This window comes from Myotis nattereri (genome assembly GCF_964212035.1).
Source record: "Myotis nattereri genome assembly, chromosome: 18".
NCBI classification, from domain to species: domain Eukaryota; kingdom Metazoa; phylum Chordata; class Mammalia; order Chiroptera; family Vespertilionidae; genus Myotis; species Myotis nattereri.
Window position 1 is genome coordinate 12,405,335 of NC_138093.1, and position 27,031 is coordinate 12,432,365.

General features: G+C 42.9%; 1 protein-coding gene across 5 annotated transcripts in view; it reads right to left on the minus strand.

Moving 5' to 3' along the window:
- CRCT1 (cysteine rich C-terminal 1) overlaps positions 1–25,801 on the minus strand; it is a 146,271-nt gene extending 120,470 nt beyond the window's left edge. For 2 of the 5 annotated variants that reach the window (XR_013997115.1, XR_013997116.1), the window contains exon 1: positions 25,427–25,790. The gene's annotated coding sequence lies outside the window, so the exon portion shown is untranslated. Of the gene's footprint in view, positions 1–20,625; positions 20,805–25,426 lie in introns of all 5 variants that reach the window. The other 3 variants (XR_013997117.1, XR_013997114.1, XM_081111845.1) reach the window with 3 other exon arrangements.
- Between the last annotated feature and the right edge of the window lie 1,230 nt (positions 25,802–27,031).

Consider the following 27,031-nt stretch of genomic DNA (forward strand, 5'->3'; position numbering starts at 1 on the left):
TGTGAACAAAATTCTTTCATTAGAAGGAAAATCCCTCTGTGTGAATTGTAACCTAGGTTCCTTCTTTGTAATAGGAGACCAGCAGGGATTCAGAGATTAGCTAGACCATTGTTCACATTTAGCAGATGAGTCCATCACACAAATAGTCTGCACCAAAATAGCAATTAGAGCTCAAGTCTTTTAACTCTCTGCTTAGTGGTTTTATAAGCACACTTACAAAAGCTGTCTTTTTTCACTATTGCTTAAATAAATCAAGTTAAAGCGAAATTAACTGTCAAAGTTTAAATGATCCCCAATGTGGATAAGGGAGTAAATAAAAAGCAACAACTTCATTTTTCTCATCAGCCTCAAACAATATCATGTCTATGTTTGTGCTCCACAAGCCACTCAAAGGGGATCTGATCCACCCACTGGTCCCCTGCTTCCCTGCTTAAAGTTCTGTCCCTAAATTCTCATACAAGGTGCCAAACCTGCCAATCTCATTGAGTTGCCACTGACACAGATATGGAGACACCGCCTCTCTTATGAGTCACTATTTGTCACCTTGCCTACAGACTCACAACCAGCTACTTCAGCTACCGCCTGAGACCCTTCTTTCTCTAGAGGAGTCAGGCTTAACTGACAGGCTGAAGATAAAAGTTAGAATGAGAGAGACGGTGCAGACCTGGCTACCCAACGTGGGAAGTATTGATGGGAAGACACTGACTGACCTTACAACAGAGATAGCCAGATGAATACACCTCTAGGCAAAATTCTTGATGTTTTGTAAAGAACCCATAAACAAACAACTGAAATTGTTTTCTTTCATATCCCTGTCCACTCAAGAACAAAATTGCCATACACTCCCTCACATGTTAATCAACTATTTTCATTCACAGTTCAGTAGAGGTAAGTATATTCACATTGTGGCACAACTAATCCCCAAATTTTTTTCATCTTGCCCAACTGAATCTTTATATCCATTAAACAAAAATTCCTTATTTCCCCTTTCCCTACCCCCTAGCAACCACCACTCTACTTTCTGATTCTATTAATTTGACTACTTTAGATGTTTCATATAAATGGAATCATAAAATATTTCTCTTTTTGTGACTGGTTTATTTCAATTAGCATAATGACAAGATACAACATCCATTTATGATTTTTAAAAAACACTCAATAAAATAGGCATAGAAGGAAAGTACCAACATAATAAAGGCCATATATGACAAACCCTAGCTAATATTATACTCAATGGTAAAAAATTGAAAGCTTTTCTTCTAAGATCAGGAACAAGATAAGGATGCTCATTCTTGCCACTATTATTCAACACAGTACTAGAAGTCCTAACCAGAGCAATTAAGCAAGAAAAAGAAATAAAAAGCACCCAAATGGATAAGTAAAACTCATTATTTGCAGATGAAATGATTCTATATATAGAAAACCCTAAAAACTCCACCAAAAACAACTATTAGAAACAAAAAACAAACACAGTAAAGTTGCATATACAAAATCAATATACAAAAAGATACCCACATAACATCTGGCTGTGAAAATCAGCAGGGATTCTGTCTGCCAGGGAAAGACAGACGTCTGCTAGAGACACAGGTACCCTCCTAAAGAGCCAAAACACAAAATCTCATTTGCAGCCATTCACCCTGTGCTCCAGTGGAGGGAGGGCAGAGCAGACTAAGGTCATGTGAGTAGAGACTGGGGTTTGTGACTCTGGGGAGAGCACTGAAGGGACAGCCAGCAGGGCCCCTGTGTTGAGTTCCTCTACCACACCACAGAAACCATCTTACTTGGGTGGAGCTCTCATTTTCTATGGAATTAACCTAGGGCAGGGGTGGGCAACCTTTTTGTGAGTGCGTGCCAAAACCAGCAAAATCTCTGACTCAAAATTCTTTTGCGTGCCAACCCTAATTTTTTAAGAACATGTTATGCCTACTTCATATCTCTTAAGGTGTACGTATGTGAAGAACCTTGAATAATAAAATTCATTCGAGCGACAAAAACACAGTATATGATGATGAAAAATACATTTATTTTTAATGTATACATGTACACTGATAGTCCGACAGAAAACTTTATGACTCCGTTTGATATTATCAGTGGGACTTTTGCTGCTGCATCACTGATGACAGAGATTTTACATCAGATTTATATTTTGTAACCTTCAGAGATATGCATGAGCTACTACTTTCATCCGTCAGGCTACTCCTATTACGAGATTTAACAAAATTCATCACTGAGAACAAAGATTCACAATTGTAAATGAAAGATTATAAGAGAGGGTTTCTCGTGCCAGCAAAAGTTACTGGTGTGCCATGTTTGGCATGCGTGCCAGGGATTGCCCACCCCTGACCTAGGGAAATGCAACAGCCCCACCCTTTGAACTCCCTGTTGCCCCACCCTATGGAGTCATGCCCTGCTGAAGAGTTAGCTGCCTGGGCTGGGATGTAAAGGTCTGGCCAGACTCAGGAGGTGTCTGTGACTGAGTGGTGTGACTTTGGGGGAGGGGATTTGCCCCCACTTTCCTGTGAATCTCCCCCTCACAGGACATCTGCTAGGCCCACTCCCAAGGCTCCCAGCAATCTCAGCCTCCTGACTCATGGTGCCTGCCCCCTCCTCCCTGCCAAGTTTTGGGAAGAATCTGGGATGGACTAAGTAGTGTGGCTCTGGGGTGGGCACCACTCCTCCAACCTTCCCTCAAGCCTGACTAGCACCTCCCCATCATGGGAGATCCATTAGCCCAACCTTCCCCAGGAGCCACACCCTGCTGAACTTGGCCTCGCTGCAGAATCTTGGACAGACTAAGTTGTGTGGCTCTGAAGTCCTGATATCTCCCATGCAAGCAGGTCTTTTGTACTACCTCTATAATATTTTATGGTCCCTGGGGAATATTTCCAACCAATCTCCTCAATCTTCCCACTTTAAGTCCTGCATTCAGAAAGCCTCAATAAAGTAGGAACTAAGGAATACAAGCCATGAAGGGCCATGGTAATAAGAGCATCAAGCAGCAAGTTAAGGAGGTGGAAAGAGAAAGCTGTTAACAAAATAAGTAAGAGTATACAAGTAAGAATAAGTTATGGATTCCTAGCATCTGGGCATTTTTGAGGTCTTGGAGGAGAAAAGAGAGAATACTAAGAATACAAAGAGAAACAACTGAATAGGAAGACCAGTACCCAAGCAGAGTATATTCCAGGGCTTGGGTCTGGAGCTGAAAGATGTATCATCATGCCTGCCGCAACTCCCTCCCCCAATGCTAAGATATAAAATTACATCAGATCCATTTTTGATTTTTCTTTTTGAAATAAAAGAAAAAAATGACCCTTGTGCCTGGTGAGAAGGATAAAGAAGGTAATGCTTGCTGACTAGTTTTATTTTATAGCTAACTTCTTTTGACTCCACTCACCCCAAAATCATGACAACCAACATTCTTTGCTTGTTATGTCCCTATTTTTTGCATAGTCTCCTCATTCATGGAGACTGAGAACCCTAAGAAATTGCTTGGGGGAAGTGAGGGAAAAGAGAAAGGTCAAGGAGAAAGACTTTCTGTACAATATCCCTATAGCCCACCAGATGGCACTATAGGAACACTACCCTGCCTTCCAGACAAGAACAAGTGAAAACAGCTGTGGAAGGGAACTTCACAGTTTATCTTTACTAATTTTGGTTGGTTGATTGGTTGGTTGGTTAGTTGGTTGGTTTTCTCTTCAGGTCAAACACTCCATTCCTCAAAAACTGTCCCCCAACCCTCTTGCCTTTTGCATGAATAATCTCTACTCCCTGGCTATTCCTAGACAGAAGCAGATCTGAGCTTGAATATCGTCTTCTCCACTTAACTGCTAAGTGACTTGAAACAAGTTTCATATATTCTCTAGGCCTCAGTTTCCTCATCTGAAAAATGGAGGGAATAATACCTACAACATACGGCTGCTGTGAGAATTAATAAAATGATATACTTAAGCCCACAGAGCACTGTGTTTGGCATAATGGAGAATGCAACTTCCTTTCTTCTGCCAACACATGGTGGCACTGAAAAACCTAGAATGTCACACATACCATAAGAAATCTCTTCTGCTGAACCCTGTCACCTCCAAGGGGAAAACCACTAACCAAACTTATGAAGGGGGTCTTCACGTCCACCCTATGACTGTGGGACACATGTTCTGGTAAAATCATGATTCTCAGTTTTGGAAAGGACCTTTGTGGTAAGGACTCCAACTCTTACACTAGTAATTCTCAAAAGGGAGAGGAGGGGCCAAAAGGTACATTAAACATGCTTCTTGTTTTTGTGACACAACCCAAGAACTAAAGCTCAACAAAACTTTGGTTGGTGACATTGGAGAATATTCAGAAAGCAAAACATGAAAGGATTAAAACTGCTTACATGGGAAATGAAAGTTTCTACAATATTCCAGACAATAAACTCAATTACACTGCAAAGAGCTCATTGCATTTTCAGCCAACGCAGATGTTAAAAATTTCTTACTCACAGCAAGTCAAAATTTACCTCACTCTTATGAGCACCCAAAGGTCCCTTGTACTGTTTCCTTTACCTACCAACTCAGACACGCCAACATTCTCAGACATGCACCTTTCTCTCACACAAGAATTATTGATTCTGATATCCCACACTTCCCAGCACTTCTCTTCCCTCCGACTCTCCTTTCCTGGCAAGTCTTCCTGACAAGCAAATACAAAAGAGGCCAGGGGTGGCAAACTACAGCTCACAAGCCATACTTAGCTCATCGCCAATTTTTGGATGGCCCACAAGCTATAAATGTTTTCTACAGTGGTTGAAAAAAATTATGTGAAGTTATGTGAAATTTAAAGGTCAGTGTCGATAAGTAAGTTTTATTGAAACACAGCCATGCTCATTCATTTACATATCACCTATGGCTGCTTTCACGCTACAAGAACAGAGTTCAATAGCTGTAACTAGGTCCATCTGGCCGGCAAAGCCTATAATATTTACTCTCTAGCCCTTTACAGAAAAAGTTTTCTGGCCCCTAATTCAGGAGAACACTCATCCCAAGAGCATGTCCGCCTGGAGTAGTCTTCACCTCACCCTCACCTTGTCCTTCCTCTTTGGCAATAGCCGGCTCCTGCAGGGAATTAGTCTTCACTTAGCAAATTCCACCTCCCTTGCACTCCCACATTCTCAGTCACACCTTTGAAAAGCTCTTTCCACTGATGAAGTATGATGACCTGACCCAAATCAGGTGTCCAGAGGAAACAGGGCACTGTATGGGGACTGACTCTGCAGCCCTCTGGGTAGTTCTTAGAAGAAAACATATAGCATAATAATGGTTGAATTTTGAATCATGTGATTTATCATTTGCCAATAATTGCTACCACTCCTCCCAAAATTCTGACGGCTGTGTTGCAAAAGTTTAAGTCTATGTAATTCACTCGGCTTTAGTGAAATTTGTGTTACATGCTCACAATGATGGAGTGCAGAGCAAGGACCTCAGAGATAAGCAGAAAGGCACTCGTGGATTCCAATGCTGATTCAGTCTATATTCAGGTGAAATAATGTCCTCTGAGGTAACAATGGCAAGAGAGAGGGCAGACCCTAGTCCTGTGAAAAAGTATAAGTTGATCAATGAAGATCACTGTAGTCATGGTCCTCACTCCTCTTTCAATTCAATTCAATTTGACGAACATTTATTGGGGACCTTTATTGCCAAGCAATTTGCTTAGTCTCCAAATGACATAAGGAATAATGATGCCCATTCCCTATTCTCAAGCTCATAGTCCAGAAATGATCTAGGCCCGTGGTCAGCAAACTGTGGCTCGCGAGCCACATGCGGCTCTTCAGCCCCTTGAGTGTGGCTCTTCCTAAGCTTTAGGAGTACCCTAATTAAGTTAATAACAATGTACCTGCCTATATAGTTTAAGTTTAAAAAATTTGGCTCTCAAAAGAAATTTCAATCGTTGTACTGTTGATATTTGGCTCTGTTGACTAATGAGTTTGCCGACCACTGATCTAGGCAAATAGACATATGTGTGTGTGTGTGTGTGTGTGTGTGTGTGTGTGTATTATTTCAGGATATAAACCAAATAATTAACAGTAGCTATTTCTGGGTAATAGTATTATAGGTATTTTCACTTTCTTTTCTTTGTTCATCTATATTTTCCAATTTTTGTATTAAACATTAATTCATAGTAAGATTACTTTAGAAGATTATAATATAGTTTGATTGATACTACAATAGAATTATGAATAAGGTACACAATTATAACTCTCGAGTAATTCAAGACAGAGCTTTTACAGGGTGTCTAATGTAGATCTTTAAGAACGAATAGTTCACTAGGCAGATAATGAGAAAAGATATTCCAAGAAAAAACATGAAATAGTATGTTATTTTCAGGAAATTTAAGTAGTTGATCACTGGTAGAGCATTAAGAGGAAGAGGAAGAGAGAAGATGGGGCTAGGGAGAAGCCACAGCCCAGATCATGAGGAACCTTGAATACTATGCTAAAGAGCATGCATCTCTTCTTAAGGTTATATAGTGGCTGAAAAGAAAGCGACATTGACAAAAGGCCACTAAAGTCTGGTAAACAGAGTTGGGTAAAGAAACAAGAGGGCCCCTGCCGCCATTATCTATTTCAAGAGGTAATAATATCATGGGTGACACCTTGGCTGGAATCCTACATAAGAAAATTTAGCTTTAAAAAAAAAGATTTTGATCAGATGATCTTTAAGCTTCCTCTTAAAAATCAGATTCCATGACTCTTTGACATTTGTTCCCTGATGTCCCTGCAGACATTCCACTCAACTTCAGTTAAAGTCCACATGATTTGTTATCAATGCATTATGCTAGATACTTCATTGAATATGCAAAAGGTCTTTCTTCAGTGTCCAGAGACTGACAGGTGGAGCTGGTACTCGCCCAGATTTGGGAACTGCTAATGCAATCTCAGGTGAACAAGTAAGGAAGAAGATAAACACTAGGAGGTGGAGATGGAGGTGGAGCTGGGCTTATTTGAGAGTAAATTGGGACATCTCAAAGGGAGCAGCTCCTCTATAAGAAGGCCACTACCCGCAACTAGCAGCACCCTGTAAGCTGCTTCGGCCTCTATCCTACTTGTTCCTCTGGTGAACTAGGTAAGTGAGCAGTATTTCGAGCTATAAGTTATGAGAATCTGGAATGTTCTCTAAGGCAAAGAGGTCCTGGGTACCAGGCTTCTTTTGAATATACTTTGGAGAACTTTGGTATAAATTTAACTTTATTGAGAAGAAAAATGAAGAAATAACTGGGACTGACAGTATCAGCTTTCTTTGGGGGTCATTTCCTTAACCATCTTGGGCTCAAATTATCCAGTAGGCAGATTGCCTCCTTTACTTACTGAGCTTTTTCTCTCTGTTGTGTAATCAGTAAAGCCTGGGGTCAGCCCCCTCTTGGAGAATGAAAACAGAAGCTGAGCCTGATAGCAGTGGCCCCAGCTCCATATCACCTAGGCCTGTTGTTGTCTTTGCTCACTTTATTTACTTTCTCTGGCCTAGAAGTCTGGAGGGTCTAGTTTAGACCCTGATACTCCTTAGTTGGAGTCAGGCATGCCATGTAGACTTGTCCTTCTCTAATGTGATGGTTGAGACCTAGAAAGGAACTGAGGAAATGGATGGATTGGCACACCCAGGACTTCTACAGCTCCAGAACAAAGTTCATAAAATTATCCCTGATAGAGGCAAAGAGACCAAAAATGGAAGTCATCACTCCTTATATTCATTCAGGAATGGAAATATGAGATATTTCCATAATGAGATATTTGTGTTCCTAATTTCATCACTTTCTTGCTATATGACTTGAACAAGTCATTTAACTCTGGATTGGCTCTTGATCATAACAGAATTAATCATTCCTCATTCATTCTGAATAATTTTTACAAATAATTGAGACTACTTATGTATTTAAGCAAGAAAAAGGAACAATAAGAGGTGGGTATCTCCTTTTCTTCCCTTTTAGGTTAATTAAATCTACAAAAAGATGCCTAAATTACTACAAAGCATCGTCACTGTCATCGAAGTTTTCTACCAGTATGCCACCAAGGATGAGGAGTGTGACATGCTGAACAAGGCAGAAATGAAAGTATTTTTGGAAAATGAATTCCGACAAATTATGAAGGTAAGAACTCCATATCAGGACTAAAACACTGCAATTCCCTTCTTCTCCCTTTCTACCTTTTGTCACATATGTCAAATTCCTAGAGGACTCTCCCTACTTAGTAATAGAGAACAGGGTTTGGTAAAGGCTTAAAACAAAGTCAAAAGTTGACCCCATAATGGTTTCTATAACATGAACAAGAAAGCGATCTTATTTAAAAAAAAAAAAGACAAAAATTCATAGATTAAATGTCCTAAGTGAGTAATTCTTCTGGAACAACAACTGAGATGGTCCTCGGAAAAACTGAAAAGTAGATAAATGTATCTTCTTCCCTTTCTTTGTCTTTCTTCTGCCCAAAATATCCTGACCACAGCCCATTTTTGAGATGCTGACACTATAAAGCCTCTGAGTTCAAGAAATTAGCATCTTACTCCTAAATCATGAAAGAGGGTGACCACCACCTTAAAATGTCAGTTCTGGAAATAAATATCTGGGAACTTAGATGTGGTTCTTGATCTCCAACTCAGTGAATCCAGCTACATACTAAATATTTTCATTTGGATTCCTATCAATGTCTCAAATTCAGTGTGTCAGATACAAAACTAAACTCTCCTTCCCCTGTGGGCCCAAAGCAGAAATCTGGTGTCATTTTAATTTCCTCTCTCAGCATGCTCCATCCTCCAACTTCCATCAAATTCATCAATAGTCTCTCAATCAGCCCATTTCTCCCCATCACGATTGCTGGTTCAAGCCATTTCTTACTTCCAATCTCAGCATTAGATACAAATCTAATCATTTCACACTCATTTCAAAATCTTTCAATAGCTCCCAGTTCTTAAAATAAAGTCCAAAGTTACTTAACATAACTTCAAAGGCATGATTTGCTCCATATTTACCTCTCTAGCCATGTTTCTTGACTGCTAAGACTCTAAATTTAGCAATTCTGAATTTCTTTCAATTCTTTCTATATGAGCCATGTCTTCTCTTACCTCCAGCTCTTTGTTCATATTGTTCCCTCTACCTGGGTCCAACCCATCCTTCAAAAGACATCACTTCTCCTCATTAACCTTCCTTGAACCCACAATGGCTCCCCTCTGGTGTATTCTCATAGAAACATCACAATAAACTGTGATTTTTAAGTTTGTGCGTCTGGCCCACTAGACTTTAAGTTCCATTTTGTCAAGAACCAAACTTGTTCATTGCACCTAACTGAATGAGAGGCAGATAGTAGGTGCAAAATAAATCTGTTAAACGAGTAAATGAATTAACGAGTTAATGAATTAAGCTGGACAAATAAAGAAAAGTCATATATAATATAGGTATCTAAAATTATTATTAATTAGCTAATCATTTATATTTGACCCATTCCTTACAAAATATAATCTTCTAGTTGCATATTCTTCTATTTCTCACTGCATTATTCATTGCGTATTTCCTTCTCTCGTGCTCAGGATAGCACAGTCCAGCCTAAGGGACTATGTGGTTTAACCTATGTAAGCTAAGCATTCATATTTCTATAGCCTTTCTTCAATTGGTTAGCTGGGTATGTGGTCCATATTGACAGAGCTGCCCTTTGTACCTTGTTCCTATACAGAATCCAGATGATCCAGACACTGTAAATATCATCATGCAAAGTCTGGATCGAGACCATAACAAGAAAGTGGATTTTACTGAGTATCTTCTGATGATATTCCAGCTGGCTCAGGCCTGTAATAAAATCATCGGCAAAGATTACTGCCAAGCTTCAGGGTCAAAGCAAAGAGATCACAGTCACCAGCACCAAGAGGAACAAGAGGAACATAGTGAAACAGAAGAGAAGGGCAACAGGCAAGAATCGTCTTGCAGGCATTCAAGTTGGAGTGCAGGAGAGAATGATTCCTATTCCAGGGGCTCCAGAGGACGCATTAAACACAGGCCTCAATCCAGCTCCAGAAGAGTTGGGCATCAAGGAGGTTCGTCGAATTTGGGACACAGGCAAAGCTCTGGGGAAAGATGGAGAGAGTCAGGCTCGGGCCACTTCAAGGATAATAAGAAAAATAAGTATGGCTCTCATCAGCAAGAAAGGTCTGGGAGTGAAGAAGATGGTTATACTCAGTCAAATAGCTATAGAAAAAGATCACACTCAGCAAATCAGTCAGGCGGTTGTGGAGAACAAGGGTATGGTTCCCACTCAGAGGATCGGTCTTTCAGTTCTGACCAACATGGGTCTCACTCAAATGAATCTTTAGGAAATAGACTACAGGAGAAGAAATCAAATCAACATCATGGATTCAGCTCAGGGAGTTGTGGAGGACAAGACCACTGGTCAAATTCAAATGAGCCCACTGGTTATGGTCATGAGTCTGGCTCAGGTCAGTCCTCTAGTCAAAGAAGACATGGATCCCACTCAAGTGGTCAGTCAGGGCGCCATGAAAGACAAAAGCATGGCTCTGGATCAGGACAATCCTCTAATTATGGAAAATATGGATCTGGCTCTAATCAATCTTCTAGTCAGAGATACCATGAGCCTAGTTCAGAATCCAGTTTAGGTGAGTCATCAAGCTATGGACAACATGGATCTGGGTTTGGTCAGTCTTCTGGCTTTGGGCAACATGGGTCTGGTTTAGGTCAATCCTCTAGTTACGGACAACATAGTTCTACTTCAAGGCAGTCATCAAACTTTGGACACCATGGAACTAGCTCAGGCCAGTCTTCCAGCTATGGTCAACATGGGTCTAGATCAAGTCAGTCTTCTAGCCCCAGCCGACATGGGTCAGGCTCAGGTCAGTCTTCTAGCTATGGCCAACATGGATCAGGATTAGGCCAGGCTTCCAGCTATGAACAACATGGGTCTGAATCAGGTCAAACCTCTGGCTATGGCCGACACAGGTCTGGCTCAAGTCAATCTTCTAGCCATAGCCAACATAGGTCTGGATCAGGTCAATCCTCTGCCTATGGCCGACACAGGTCTGGCTCAAGTCAATCTTCTAGCCAAAGCCAATATAGGTCTGGATCAGGTCCATCCTCTGGCTGTGGACAACACAGACGTAGCTCAGGTCAATCTTCTGGCTTTGGGCAACATGGATTTGGATCAGGTCAATCCTCTAGTTATGGACAACATGGTTCTACTTCAGGACAGTCATCAAACTTTGGACACCATGGAACTAACTCAGGTCAGTCTTCCAGCTATGGTCAACATGAGTATGGCTCAGGTCAGTCTTCCAGCTATGGTCAACATGGGTATGGCTCAGGTCAGTCTTCTAGCTATGGTCAACATGGGTATGGCTCAGGTCAGTCTTCCAGCTGTGGTCAACATGGGTCTGGCTCAGGTCAGTCTTCTTATGGTCAACATGGCTCTGGCTCAGGTCAGACTTCTAGTTATGGTCAACATGGTTCTGGCTCAGGTCAGACTTCTAGCTATGGTCAACATGGTTCTGGCTCAGGTCAGTCTTCTTATGGTCAACATGGTTCTGGCTCAGGTCAGACTTATGGTCAACATGGTTCTGGCTCAGGTCAGTCTTCTTATGGTCAACATGGTTCTGGCTCAGGTCAGTCTTCTTATGGTCAACATGGTTCTGGCTCAGGTCAGACTTCTAGCTATGGTCAACATGGTTCTGGCTCAGGTCAGTCTTCTTATGGTCAACATGGCTCTGGCTCAGGTCAGACTTCTAGCTATGGTCAACATGGTTCTGGCTCAGGTCAGACTTCTAGCTATGGTCAACATGGTTCTGGCTCAGGTCAGTCTTCTTATGGTCAACATGGCTCTGGCTCAGGTCAGACTTCTAGTTATGGTCAACATGGTTCTGGCTCAGGTCAGACTTCTAGCTATGGTCAACATGGTTCTGGCTCAGGTCAGTCTTCTTATGGTCAACATGGTTCTGGCTCAGGTCAGACTTATGGTCAACATGGTTCTGGCTCAGGTCAGTCTTCTTATGGTCAACATGGCTCTGGCTCAGGTCAGTCTTCTTATGGTCAACATGGTTCTGGCTCAGGTCAGACTTCTAGCTATGGTCAACATGGTTCTGGCTCAGGTCAGTCTTCTTATGGTCAACATGGTTCTGGCTCAGGTCAGACTTCTAGCTATGGTCAACATGGTTCTGGCTCAGGTCAGTCTTCTTATGGTCAACATGGCTCTGGCTCAGGTCAGACTTCTAGTTATGGTCAACATGGTTCTGGCTCAGGTCAGACTTCTAGCTATGGTCAACATGGTTCTGGCTCAGGTCAGTCTTCTTATGGTCAACATGGTTCTGGCTCAGGTCAGTCTTCTTATGGTCAACATGGCTCTGGCTCAGGTCAGTCTTCTTATGGTCAACATGGCTCTGGCTCAGGTCAGACTTCTAGCTATGGTCAACATGGCTCTGGCTCAGGTCAGACTTCTAGCTATGGTCAACATGGTTCTGGCTCAGGTCAGTCTTCTTATGGTCAACATGGCTCTGGCTCAGGTCAGTCTTCTTATGGTCAATATGGTTCTGGCTCAGGTCAGTCTTCTTATGGTCAACATGGCTCTGGCTCAGGTCAGTCTTCTTATGGTCAACATGGTTCTGGCTCTGGTCAGTCTTCTTATAGTCAACATGGTTCTGGCTCAGGTCAGTCTTCTTATGGTCAACATGGTTCTGGCTCAGGTCAGACTTCTAGCTATGGTCAACATGGCTCTGGCTCAGGTCAGACCTCTAGCTATGGTCAACATGGTTCTGGCTCAGGTCAGTCTTCTTATGGTCAACATGGCTCTGGCTCAGGTCAGACTTCTAGCTATGGTCAACATGGTTCTGGCTCAGGTCAGTCTTCTTATGGTCAACATGGCTCTGGCTCAGGTCAGTCTTCTAGCTGTAGTCAACATGGTTCTGGCTCAGGTCAGACTTCTAGCTATGGTCAACATGGCTCTGGCTCAGGTCAGACTTCTAGCTGTGGTCAACATGGCTCTGGCTCAGGTCAGTCTTCTTATGGTCAACATGGTTCTGGCTCAGGTCAGACTTCTAGCTGTGGTCAACATGGATCTGGCTCAGGTCAGTCTTCTAGCTGTGGTCAACATGGGTATGGCTCAGGTCAGTCTTCCAGCTATGGCCAACACAGGTCTGGATCAGGTCAGCCTTATAGCCAATCTGGGTGTGGATGGAGTCAGCCTTCTAGCTGTGGCCAACACAGATCTGCCTCTCACCATAGTCAACATGGATCTGGCTCAGGTCAGTGTTATAGCTCTGAACAATCTGGGTTTCAATCTGGTCAGTATTCTGGCACTGTACAATATGGGTCTGGCTCATATAGCTCTGAACAATGTGGCTTTGGATCTGGTCAGTATTCTGGCACTGAACAATCTGGGTTTGGCTCATCTCACTCATCTAGCTCTGGACAATATGGTTTGGGATCTGGTCAGTGTTCTGACACCGAACAATCTGGATTTGGCTCATCTCACTCATCTATCTCTGGACAATATGGTTTGGGATCTGGTCACTGTTCTGATGCCGAACAATCTGGGTTTGGCTCATCTCACTCATCTAACTCTAGACAATGTGGTTTTGGATCTGGTCAGTGTTCTGACACCGAACAATATGGTTATGGCTCATGTCATTCACCTTGCCCTAAACAATGTAGTTCTGGATCCAGTTGGTGTCCTAGCTATGAGCAACATGAATTACAAGGAAGATGTGGGTTAATTTTAATTGGTACTCATGATGAGGACAGTAAACCCAAAATAGGCTCAACTCCCAATCAATCAAGAAGAAATAGCCAGGAACGGTCAGGGTACAATGAAGAAGAAAGAAGCAGTGAGTCTGAGAGATACGAGAGTATTCATGGACAAAGACAAGTAGAAAGCTCCTTGAGTTGTGGCTTTGGACAACCTACAGCCAACACACCCAATTTAGTGTTAATGTTCAAGGAGGATAATAGACAAGATGGCCATTATTATTATCAGACAGAAGGCGATAACTGTGGAGATGGAAGCACCAACTCAAGTTCCCACAGTTTCAGTAGCAGCACGACAGAAGGCGATAACTGTGGAGATGGAAGCACCAACTCAAGTTCCCACAGTTTCAGTAGCAGCACTCCACTCTATAAATATGTCCAAGAGCACAGGTGTTAATTCTAATGATGAATAATAAATAGAAGTGAAATTAACTCAAGTAGTAATTTAAAAAATAAGAAACTATAACAGACAAGCAACTTATTATAAAGCGTCTTTCTAAAAGTGAATGTATTTGTTTCTATCTTTTTCATTTGACTGCATTCTATTCATTGTTATTGGGTTCCTTCCAAAGAATGTAGGGTATGTGGGCTACATTGCTAGGAAATCCTGAGTTGAATAGATAATGTGTGGGACTAAATTTAGAAGCATAATATAAAGTATTTATGGAGCCTAGGGTTTAGTTAAGGTGTCTTTTTGAGAGCTCACTATTCATTATTTATGCCAAACTAAGCCTGCATCTTTAAAAAGCAAAAAATTATATTACCAGTTCTGGAGCCAAAGCTTCTCTTACATCAATGTAAACCATAATTTTTGGTGTGCCCCACATTGGATGGTAGCAGAAAGAAGATCCTAAAAGCAAAGATGTAATGTAGGAAGTTTCCCAGTTTATCAAAACCAGCAAGCCCTTATTCTCAGGTGCATCTTTCATCAGTAACCTACAGCGTCATTAAAAAGTGGCACCAGGTGTTTGTTTCTCCCTAGCCAGTGAGTGAGAGCATTATTTCTTAAACAGCAGAGATGGACCAGTTCAGGATTAAGAAATCCAAATGAGGGCTCTGACTTGTTTTTAGCAAGAAAGATGTTGCCCAAGAATTTGCTCTAGGTAAAAACAAAACAAAACAAAACTTTGGAAGAGCAATACCATGGAAATGCAATGGCTCCAACCTATCTCTATAGTTCATTGGCCTTTCCACATAGGAAAATAGCCTTTAAACCCAGAGGGAAAGAAAGACTCATCTGCCACTGCTGTATAGTTGCTTGGTTTGACATATTTGTTTCAAATAACTGGACTGCATTAAAATTAACAATAAAAAATAGTGATTAAACACTAAGGTTGTCTCATCTCTCCTTCACTTCACTCTCACACACAGGTGGTCAGACTAGAAACTAGCTCATATAGCTATTTTCAAGGTCTTATGCTTCATGAATAACCCAGATTTTATAAATTATTAAAACTCAATAGTAAGACAAACAACTCATTTTGGACACCGCTGGAAACACACCAACTGAAATTCTACCTCTGACTCTCCTTTTCCTACCCTCAATGCAACACTTAATGTCCTTGAGGGACACTTGAGAAACACCCTCTTTCATTAGCAACACACTTAGGGAACAATTTCCAAGGGAGGATCCCTGCTTCAGATAACTCATCTCCTCACATTTAATTTATCTCGTCGCATTTAGTAATTCTCATTAGCTTCAATTCCAGAGGGTGGCATTTCTGACCTAGTCTTCCTTAGTACGCGCCTTATTTGAAGTTCACTATAATTATAAACAACCACCCACAGTTTTCCACTCTTTAAAAGACAAAGATCCTATATCCAATTTCCCTCAATAGCCAGAATTCCATATTTTGCCCTGTCCCCCTATCTACTCCTGTGCTCTGACTCTCTCACCCTGTGTGCTTTACCCCAAACATGAAAGATCCCTGAGCAGCCCTCCTAGCTGCTGCTCAGCCCTCACCTACACATCCTAGTCAGAACATTCCAAATGTTGAAGACCTTAAATCAGTGGGTGCTCTGAGGCACGTAACTAAGAGATCTGCCATGCAATATTCCAGACTTCACAGACAAGGAAACTTCATGTGTGAAAACATCAAAGAAATAGTGTGTTCAAGGACCCAAGGGTACATGCCTTTGAATGAAGCACGTAGGGCAACGAGTTTCAGGAATTGTGGCTTGGTAAAGCAAGCTGGAAGCAGGCTGTAAAGGGCTTTTAGGGGAATGTGAAGTAGGCAGAGAAGAAAAGTCAGTGAAAAACACTGATAAAGATAAATCTAGCCCTAGCTGGTGTAGCTCTGTTGTTTGAGTGTCATCCTGTGTCGAAAGTTGCTGGTTCGATTCCTGGTCAGGGTATGTACCCAGGTTGTGGGTTCGATCCCAGGTTGAGATACATGTCAAAGGCAACCAATTGATGTTTCTCTCTCACATCAATGTTTCTCTCTCTCCCCCTCTCCCCTCCTCTCTCTCTAAAATCAATAAAAACATATTTTTAAAAAATTTAAAGGATGTGCCAGAAACATAGGAGGCACTTGATAAAAATTTATTAAATGAGTGAAAAATATTTGTAAGCCAAAGGGAAGGCGATTGTGAAAAGGAAGAGATTGTCAATACCAGAGAAGGATGTTCACTGATGACTCAAGTACCCAGAAGAAATGGCATAAATAGAATTAAAAGCACATATAGTGAAATCAGCCTTGAAAAGGAATAGGATATATCATATTCTTGAAGCAAAAAGAAGGTAAAAATAAGTGAAGATATAATTACCTCGGTGTTTCTAAAAGGATGAGCTGCATGGAATCACCTGAGGTAATTATTTAAAAAGCAAATTCTTGGACTCCATCCCAGACCTACTGGAATTGGGTCTGGGATGGAGTCCAAGAATCAGAATTTCTAGGTGATAAAGCCCAGCAACTTGTGTTTTCAATGGTCTGTGGCCCAGTGAATTTCTTTGAGAAAAATGGAATTTAGGAGAATTCATATCTGTTGGCCACTTAGAGAAAGCAAAACTGATCCTTTGCCCAGCTACCACTATGACTACAATTACAGATCCCACCGTTGGAGAGGAGGAAAAAACCCTACACCCTGAGATAGCCTAGAAATAAGGAGAAGATTTCATCTAGAATTAGTCTCCCCGAATCAATGAAGCTTAAGCCATTTCCTGTCAATTGCTGACTTCCTAATGTAAAAAAACTCCCTGACTTTTGCAATACTGATGTCTACAAATATGATAATTATGTGGGGAAGTTTCTGTTTTGTCCACATAAATATACTAACTATAAACTTGGTAACCCTATGATTTTGATTTTTTTTTTCCCTTTAAATGCCTTCTGTGTTATTTATTCAAGAGCATATTCGTCTCAGGAATGAACTAATGCTTTTTTAATCACTCCACCATCCTCCCACTGATGGGGAGGGGAAAAAATAGGAGGCTTTGAAAGAGTCAAAAAGATCTGAAGTATTTGTTGAGGGGTCTGTAAAAGGGCGCCAACTAGGAATGAATAAAGAGAACCCCAGTTAGTATTCAGAATTGAGATAAAGTTGAAATCATAAACATGTAGAGAGAAGCTAATGAATCACAATATGTGATATTGACTAAAACCAACAGCCTGGCAGAAGAAGCAAAGAAAATGAAGTCCATGTTAATTACAAGTTTGGGATTTTTCAGGGCAGGTGCAAGACAAAGTTATGGATCCAGGACACTCAATGATACATACTGAAGATTACAGGTATAGGTGGGAAGGACAGAAACCCTTACAGAACTTCTCCTGAGCCTAAACTGTATGTGCGTGAAGGCTGGGGTAATTTTACAGCTAAATTTCCCTCTACATTCAATTACTGCAGTAAAGATGGGCTTTGCTAGTAGCGGCAGCTCTTCAAGTAAAAGAAAATAACTATAAAATACACAGTCGGGAATATGGGATACACAATGTCATGCCACGTATCCCCTTTTTAATTCACAATAACTTTGTGGGGCAGAGATCCTTAAGCTTCTCAGTGTGCAAACTGAGGTTTTTAGAAGTTAAGCCAAGAACACACAGCTTGTCCAGGATGTAGTTCAGACTTGAACTTAAGTGTGCTGACTGGGAAACATTCTCAGTCCACTAGCCCATACTGACTTCACCAGGAATAGCTAGGCTCCACTTCATAGAGTTAATGGAAACAGCATCATCCAAGAAAAAATAAATTTCTGGTAGAATGGAGGGAGCATTCTAAGAAAAATTGAGAACAGGGGCATTTTTTGGCAAGAGAACTTAAAAAGAGAGTCTTCTAGTTATGGTCAACCTAGGTCGAAGCTCAACCACTGAAGCACGCCAGCCGAGCGGGTATGCAATTTTTAAATAAATATGTTGGCATGTCTCTATTTCTTTAGTCTGTCAGTCAGTCCTTTTGCCTTTATTCATATCTATGCTGAATTTCATAATCACACTTTTGAAATTGTGGGTCTCCATGTTATAATGCAGCGATTTTCAATATTTTTCATCTCATGGCACATATAAACTAATTACTAAAATTCTGTGGCACACCAAAAAATGTTATATTTTTTGCCAGTCTGACAAAAAAATATAGATATAATTCTGATTCGTTCACATTGGCTGGCTATTGTTGTGTTGGCTGTTGTCATTTTTTAAAATTTGATAATCTAAGGGTAAAGGGGTCAGTGCTTCTGACCAAATAGTCAGGTATTGCATGCTTTAACAATTCTTGCGGAACACCACTTGAAAATAGCTGTTGTAATGCATTGTGATTATTGTCAGCGATGGGTAAGCATCTCAAGGAGCAAACCTAGTCTCCTGATTGCTTCCTAAAGAGGCAGAAGGAAAGGATGGGGTTAAGGGTGCAACAAGAGCCGCCTCCTCCTGCCAGGAAGGATGACTTCTGCCTAGACAAGGCCTCCACCTCCTTTGAGAGGTCACACATAATGACAGTGAGTGGGCTAAGAACATTTGCTTCCTCTCACTTCCTTCCCCACCCTGCTCTTCCCTGCACCCCCACACTACTCTCCTCTCCACCCCTACCTCCCCCATGCACACTCTCCTTCACCCAGCAACCTGATTATTTAGTTATTTATCACCTGTTATTTGCTTTCCTTTATTAAAGAACACAATTTCAACCGAGTAAATGTAAAAATCTAATTGGCTTTATTGAACAAATTATGAATCTGGCAGCATCTGAGAAGTTGCACTAAGTGGAAGGTTTTTATAAGCAGAAACTGGGCAGGACAAGAAAGTTATTAGCAAAAGATAAGAAAATATTGTTTCAGGCTGGGTCACCTTTCTTTGGAGGAATGGTGACCAAGGTCTTATCAAGCAATTCTAGACTGGTTGGTTTAAAATTCCCCTACTGGGAGGGGCTGAAACTGCAATTAGCTTAGGTATTGAATCTTGATGGGGCTTAACAAAAGTGACTCTATTTTGAACCTAATGTTTCTTTTTAATATCTTTCACCGATAGTTCTCCTACATGATCCAAAGACTATATGTTCAACAAGGCGGGAGTAGTAGGTTTTACCAACAAATAAAAAAGAACCAGGACCTCTCAGAATAGAGATAAAGATGCCAACAGCATCAAGAGAGACAGAATGCTGAAGGAGATTAACACAAAGCCAAGGCCAAACAATCAGTAAAATCTTCAATCTTGGAAAATCAAGTTGGCACTGACTGAGTGAAGTAACTTGAGAGAACAGACAGAGAAACCTCAGAAAGTCGTAAATAGAGATTACTATCGTTCAGGAAAGTATCCATTCAAGGAACAAATGGAGAGAGCAGCCCACAAAAGAAGAGACTTGAAGTTTAGAGTCCAAAATGGATCTATATGGCAGGGAAAACCCAATATACTGAGACCTAAATCCTCTTAAAGATAGAACTAGAAAAGTGACTAGACCGGGATGGCTAAGAGGAAGACATCAAAATATCAGAAAGGAACAGGAAAAATTGGTACTTTCAGATGTCCTCTCATGCCCCTGAGCTTCTCCAACACGCATGTCAAGACAAGACAAGACATGTCTTCTACTCCACAGCACTGAAGGGATCTCTACAAGGCTTTCAGGCACCTTGGTGACACTCAGAGAGGGAGGCAGGTGTCCTCTCAGCTCCGGGATGCTCACACAGAGAGAGTGGACCGTTCATTGACACTGGAACTGTTAAAGAGACTCCTTTAATTGGAGAATGTGCTACAAAGACAATAGATTACCCTAATTAAGGCCTTATTCAAAAAATACATCTATGCCTCTCTATAATAATAATAATTATTAATATTATTATAATTATAATAATTCACCACCACTCATAACAGTCTTGGGTAAGAGAAGATCATAGACCTACACATTACATCCTACTCTGTATTTTTTTCTCCAAACTCCTCTCCGCCCCTGTTTAGGTGGTCTTTTTTCTATTCTGGATAGAAGTGGAATAGAAAAATAATAAATATTCTGTCCAATAGCATCTTCTTTGGAACTTTAATGTCTCGCACCTGCACCTTGCCTTTTGCATTCAGAAGAAAAGAATGTTGGTGTCTTCGCTTTCAGATCCTTCATGGAGGGACCCTCAAAATATACTGGTGTGACGCCCCACAGAAGGGCTGGGAAAGGCCTCATGGATACTGCATATACCTGGCCACAGTCGTCTCTGTAGCTCTAAAATGTTTCACTTCCAAAAAATATATAAATAAATAAAATTAAAAATTAAAATGTTTCACTTCCAAATATTTCAACATTCAGCAAAATAAAATCACTCCAAAGTGTAAAATAACAGGGATCAAATCCATCTTTGCTATGTCAGCAAGAATACCAAGTGCCTGGAATAGTGGGCCACAGGATTCAAGGGTGAAAAGTAATTTTTTATGGTTACTCAGTTTGGTAAAATCACCACACCTTCCTGGCCCACCTCACTGTCACCGCCGCCACTCTTGGAATGGAATGTTGAGTTGTGTGTTCACTGAGGGTGGGAGACTCAGTCAGGAAGGAGACGACGGGCAGGTGGAGAACTTCAATGTTGCACTAATAACCATGATCATAATTTGCCTGGTTGCAGATTTGGCTGTCCTTTCCTCCTACAAAGAGAAAAATGGGTAGGAGCAGAGTTCTTTCAGTTGTCTGCACAGCCCCTCATAGAGAGAGCTAAGTGTAACACCTCCTGAGTGCGCCAAGGAATTCACATCACATTTCACCAGAAATAATCCCATCTGGGACCCAGTGCCTCCCTCGGTGGCCACTGCCATCTCTCACAGGAACTCGCTCCTCACTCAGCAAACTCTAACTTCCCTTCACTATCACACCCTTTTGTCTCAGAGCAGCAGCCCCAACTGGCAACAGAACATATGATATCTCAATGACCCATTGAATAGAAACAGCTACTAATGGCAAACATCTGTTAAGCATTGTATGTGCTAGTACTGCTCTAAGAATGTAATCAAAGTAACTCTGTGAGGTACTATTCTTACCCATGTTTTATAGAGGAGAAACTGCGCCACAGAGAGGTAAAGCACCTTTCCCAAAGACACACAGCTAGGAAATGGCAGAACCAGGACCTGAGCCCATACCCTTAACCACTATGTGATTTTGCCCTTGGAAAAGATCAAAACAGCTAATATGATGGTTACATTTAGAAATATGTAATTTACAATTTGCCAGTGGCCCCCCTAATGAGTTCTCCTTTTCCTTCATTCTTCACGTCTGTTGCTTTCAGCCTTCACATCTACTAGTAAAATGCAACAAGGTACGTTATGTTATCTTGTCGTAATGGAGCATAAAACAAGATCTCCGTAAGAGTATAGCCCCCATGTGAAATTTAGAATTAGCCAGGACTTCTGCCCAGACTTCCTCAAGGTTAACTCCAAATTTCCAACTTCGCAGGCGCGATAGATGACATTAGCACTAAGAGAACTCAAGCATTCAAAAGGTAAAGAAGGTTTGGAGAAACAGATATTTTATTTAAGGTATTCATTCTGTCAACAAATATTTTTCGAGTGTTGAGTAGCTGACACTGTGCTGGATTCTGGGGATTCAAGAAGGAATCAGGCAGAATCCTGCCCTCTGGCAGCATTCATCTAAGGTACACTAGAGAAGACTGAGAATAAACAAGCAAAAAGTAGGTAAGAAACAGGATGCCCTGACAAAACATCCAAGGGAACCTCTTTGATATGGGGCGTTCAGGAACGCAGTAAACGTGAGATGCTCAAAGATAGACAGACAGATATGTAGTTCCTGTCATTATGCCTTTCTGCCACCTTCCAGGGAACTTCATACTTAAGAATAGTTTATGATGCTGAAATGCAAACGTCTTGACCTGGTGCTCCAGGCCCTGCTCCAGCTCACCCTTCCTATCAGTCCTCTTCCCAGCACCCCTCCCAAACACACCTTCTCTGTTCCATTCCATTTAGGCTAATCTTTCATTGTGCCACAACACTTCAAGGTCACCCCCACCCTGTTCTCTCCCCTACACCCATTAATTCCAGCTGTCCTTCAAGACAAGGCTCCAGTTCCACCTTCCATTCTCTGCCACATTCTTATCCATTACAAGCTTACCAACCTCCAATTAATTACCTAAAAATACAGCCTTCTGCTCTTCACTGATGTTGCACAAGTGCTATAACCCAGGACTTGCACACAGAGCACCACAGTCTCCTCCCAGCAAGCGTGGGCAGGAAGGAAAGGGGACTCAGAGGCTGAGAGAACTGACTCAGGCTCAGAGAGGCTGCTTGAGGGAACCAAGCACGGTGTCTAAGCACCATTTCCAAATAGGAGGACACGAACGAAGTCTCCAATCAAGAGGTCAGATCTCAACAACTGTAGAGAGCATTTGAAATCTTGCTTCCTGGGATATGTTGTCAGCTTGGCTCAAATAAACTCATACAAATTAAACAACAACAACAACAACAAAATTATGAATACAGGTGGCAAGGAGACAGTTCTAGAGGGCAACTAAGAATTCAGGTGGGAGACCTAATTGAAGCCATGGTGTAGAGAGCAAAGGCTAAGCCTGCTTTCAGAGATTGGTCAACACAGGGCAGAGGGAGTGGAGACTGTGACCTATGGATAACCAGGGGTACCATGTACCAACTGGCAGCAAAGGGAATGGAGGGGGAAATTCAGGAAACTACAAACCAAGAATGGGTGACCAAGTTTGAGAACTTGACTGAATTCTAAGCTGTAGGTAGAGACCGTCAGTGAACTTGTTTGGAGGAAAGTTGGAAAAGTAGATGAAAGAGAAGAGATGAAGTCCAAAAGATGTTTATGAATAGCTTATTAGTCCCTTAGGTGCAGGGGCATGCCTCATTTCTATGCTCCACAGCACTTAGCAAAATAAATATTTTATTGATTATGTACAAACGAAAGATCACAACAGTTCTGGTATTGCCCAACGGGAAAATATGCCAGGATAATGTGAGTCATCACTTAAGCAAGCTATGTATTGTGCAGGTTTACTGGAAGGCTCCATCACCTTGGCAAACAAAGTGATAATATAATCTAGTGAATAAACATGAGGCTAGACATGAGGAGGTGAAGCTACACCAACTTTGCCATCAACCTCCTGTAAGACCTTAAATACTAGTAAGTCATTTCACTTCTCTGAGTCTCAATTACCTCATCAATTAAAGGGTAAATGTAACTGCTCCAAACTATTCGTAGTATCTAGAACACTCTTCCCCAGGATCTCTGCTTGGCTAACTTCATTTTTCTTTTTAATCTTTGCTCACATCTTCCCTTCCCAACGAGGCCTGTCCTAGATACCACATTTAATACTGCAACCCGCCCATCCCAACAATCCCATCTCCACACATTCTAGTTTGCACTTTTACTTTTCTTAACACTTCTAACATGCTACATAATTTATTATCTTTACTAGAGGCCCGGTGCATAAAATTCATACATGGGAGGGGGGGTCCCCTTAGCTCAGCCTGCACCCTCTCCAATCCGGGACCCCTTGGGGGATGTCCGACATCCCTCTCACAATCCTGGACTGCAGACTCCTAATTGCTCACCTGCCTGCCTGCCTGGTCACCCCTTACTGCCCCCCTGTTGGTCTGGTCACACCTAACAGCCCCCCCCCAACGACCCGGTTGCCCCTCATGCCCCCTCTGCCAGCCTAATTGCCCAACTCCCAACCTGCTGGCCTGGTTGCCCCCAACTGCACCCCTCACCCCGCAGGCTTTGTTGCCCCTAAGTGCCCCCCTGCCAGCCTGGTCACCCCCAACTGCCCCCTCTGCTGGCCTGGTCACCCCTAACTGCCCCCCCTGCTAGCCTGGTTGCCCCCATGCACCTGCTGTTCAGTCATTTGGTCGTCCCTCACTAACCCCCCTGCCAGCCTGGTCATAGGCAGCCATCTTGTGAGGGTGTAAGCGTTAATTTGCATATTACCTCTTTATTATATAGGATTGCTGCCTGCAAAAATGTAAGCTCTATGAGGGCAAGAATCTTTCTTCTACTTCATTGATATATATCAAGTCTCTGAATAACATACGGAACAAAGTAGGCATCTAATAAATATTTGTTGAATGAATATATGAATTAATCAAATAAAAACCAAAATCTTGTATTTGAAAAAAAGACTAGAATAATAAATCATTAATATTATTCCTGAGACCAAGGTCTCCTGCCCACACCCTCCAGCATCCCTATATCCCCGGAAACCTTGAACCACAGTGTTTATCATCAATCACAAAAGGGCAAACACATCCACGGTGCTCTTTCGCCACCTGCTGGCCATTGTACTTAGTAGCAAACTAAGCAATTAAATGCACAGGAATTTCCAGGGGTGAATGGAGCTGCAGGGATTATCTCCCTTTGGCCAGTGAGGACAATCAGGCTCTACCTTAAAACAGGAGGAAGGAGCCCTAGCCGGTTTAGCTCAGTGGATAGAGTGTCGGCCTGGGGACTGAAGGGTCCTGGGTCTGATTCTGGTCAAGGGCACATACTCGGGTTGCAGACTCCATCCCGTGTGAGGCCTGCAGGAGGCAGCCGATCAGTGATTCTCTCATCATTGATGTTTCTATCTCTCTCTCCCTCTCCCTGAAATCGATATATTAAAATAAAAAAAATAAAAAACGAGTCTAGACTGGATATTTCCAAAAGCTTCTGAACCTTATCTGAAGGCCCATATGTCCCAGTGTTCCCCAGAATTCATTTTCCACTAAAATCCTAACAGTAAGAGCATATATGTACTGAGCTCTGCCATGTCAAGCACTTTTTTAAGCACTTTGGTGTATTATTTCATTTAATCCCCACATCAATCCCGTGGTGCAGGTACCATTATGACCCTTTTATAGACAGAAGTTTCCTTTTAAAATACATGTTTTCATTTACGTAAAGCAGCGAAACCATTTAAATTAAAATAGTAATAAGAGAAACCAAGCCATGCTGTGCCCGTGATGCTTGGGGGTCCCCTCAAGCCAGGCGCACCCTTGACCCTGGGCTCCAGGAGCCCGGGGCCGCCCCGTCCCATTCTGATCACCACAGAATAAGGAGGATGCCCCCCCCCCCACTACCCGCCACACACACACACACACACACACACACACACACACACACGCCACCGTGGAGCTCTGGGCCTTGATGCTACCAACAGCCCTTCTTGCTGAGCTGGCCGGTCCTCCCTCCCCCTCCCCCCCTCCCCCCCCCCCCCCCCCGCCCCGCGTCTCCCCCTCTTTTGGGAACTGAGCGCACCCGCCCTCACCTGTGGGCCGGCCCGAGGCGGAGCCCGCCTCTCGCTGTTTCCAAAAGTGCAGCCCCGCGTGGCACGAGGCTTCGAAGGAGACAGACAGACCGCCTCCCACCCACAGGGCTCTCTCCCGCTGCGGGGCGGCCTCTGCTGCGAGCTTCCTCCGGTTCTGGGAGGATGGAAGCGCCTAGCCGGGGCCTTACCTCCCGCCGGGGCCCTGACACAGAGGGGGCCGTGGCGCCGCAGGTCTCGGCTCTGGGCCTCCAACGGCCTGGATTGCGGGCGCTCCGGGGGCTCAGCGCTGTGGGGGGCGCCCCTGGGTGGGAAGAGGCCCAGGGCTCTCCTCTCTGACCTCTGCCCCAACGCCCACCCCATCCCCAGAGGGCTTCCGGGGTCAGCGGGCAACTGCGCCCCCTGCTGGCCAGTCGGAGCCTCGGGCACCTGCAAATTGGTTTTAAATGCTACCATACTTTAAAAATGTTATTCTTAGGTATATTAGAAAAAAATTACACCTAGTACAATGAATCCCATTATCTCGAATATTTAGTATGAGGCTAATTTTTAAGTGAATCGTTAACACTGGTTTAAAGAAAATACTAAATGCATAATACACAGATATTGGGGAAAATCATGAAAGTGGTATTCAAATGACTGATATGATGGGAAACTTCAGCCTCACCAGGACAATGAAGAGGGAAGGTGGGTGTGATGGTTCATGGTATGTGTCAACTTGCGAGGAGTTTTTGGGTGAGATTAACATTTAAATTAGGGGACTGAGTGAGGCAGATTATCCCCATAATGTGAATGGGTCACAGCCAATCAGCTGAAGGTCTGAGGGGGAACAAAAGGACCCACTGCCTTGAGCAAGAGGAAATTCTCCAGCAGACTGCCTTTGGGCCTTCTCTGCACCACTGGCTCTCCCGGGTCTCCAGCCTGCTGGGGCACACTGCAGGACTTCGGACTTGCCAGCCTCCATAATCACGGGAGCCAATCCAGTATAATGTATGTATTATAACATACATATACAAACATCCTATTGGTTCTTTTTCTTTGGAGAACCCTGACTACTAAAATGGTCCTCTCAAGTCCTCCCAGCTCTGGCACTGTGTGGGGCTGTGAGGAGGACAGCAGGGGAGAGAGGGCTTGACTCCAATACCTGATGCTCTGGCCTACTGAGGGGTCACCCTGTGCCTAGTCACTGGACACACTTACCTTGGCTTTACTGCTTCTCTTCCCTGCCCCCGCCCCCCCCCGCCCCACCCCTTCCCACCAGGTCCTGGAGAGCTCCCACTGCTCACTCTTCCTGGAGGAAGACAATGTGCAATGCAGATGGAGTGATACCTAATGTCCTGGTCCACCTCCCCCATGAACTTGCAACACTCACTTATCCAAGTCCTTTCTCCTTCCTGAAATTCTGTGGTGTCTGTACCATGAGGGGCTCAAGCAGTTGATGGTTAAGGCCTCTGCTGGATGGTAATGCTTTTCCCCCCCTCCTGGCCTCTTCCTCTCTTTGTCCTTGAGATGGTAGGACTTAACTGATTAGCAAAGTTTGTAAGAATAATTGGCTCAGCTCAGCCCTGCTTCTACTTGGAGACCCTCCACACCAAAATGGGGACCAAC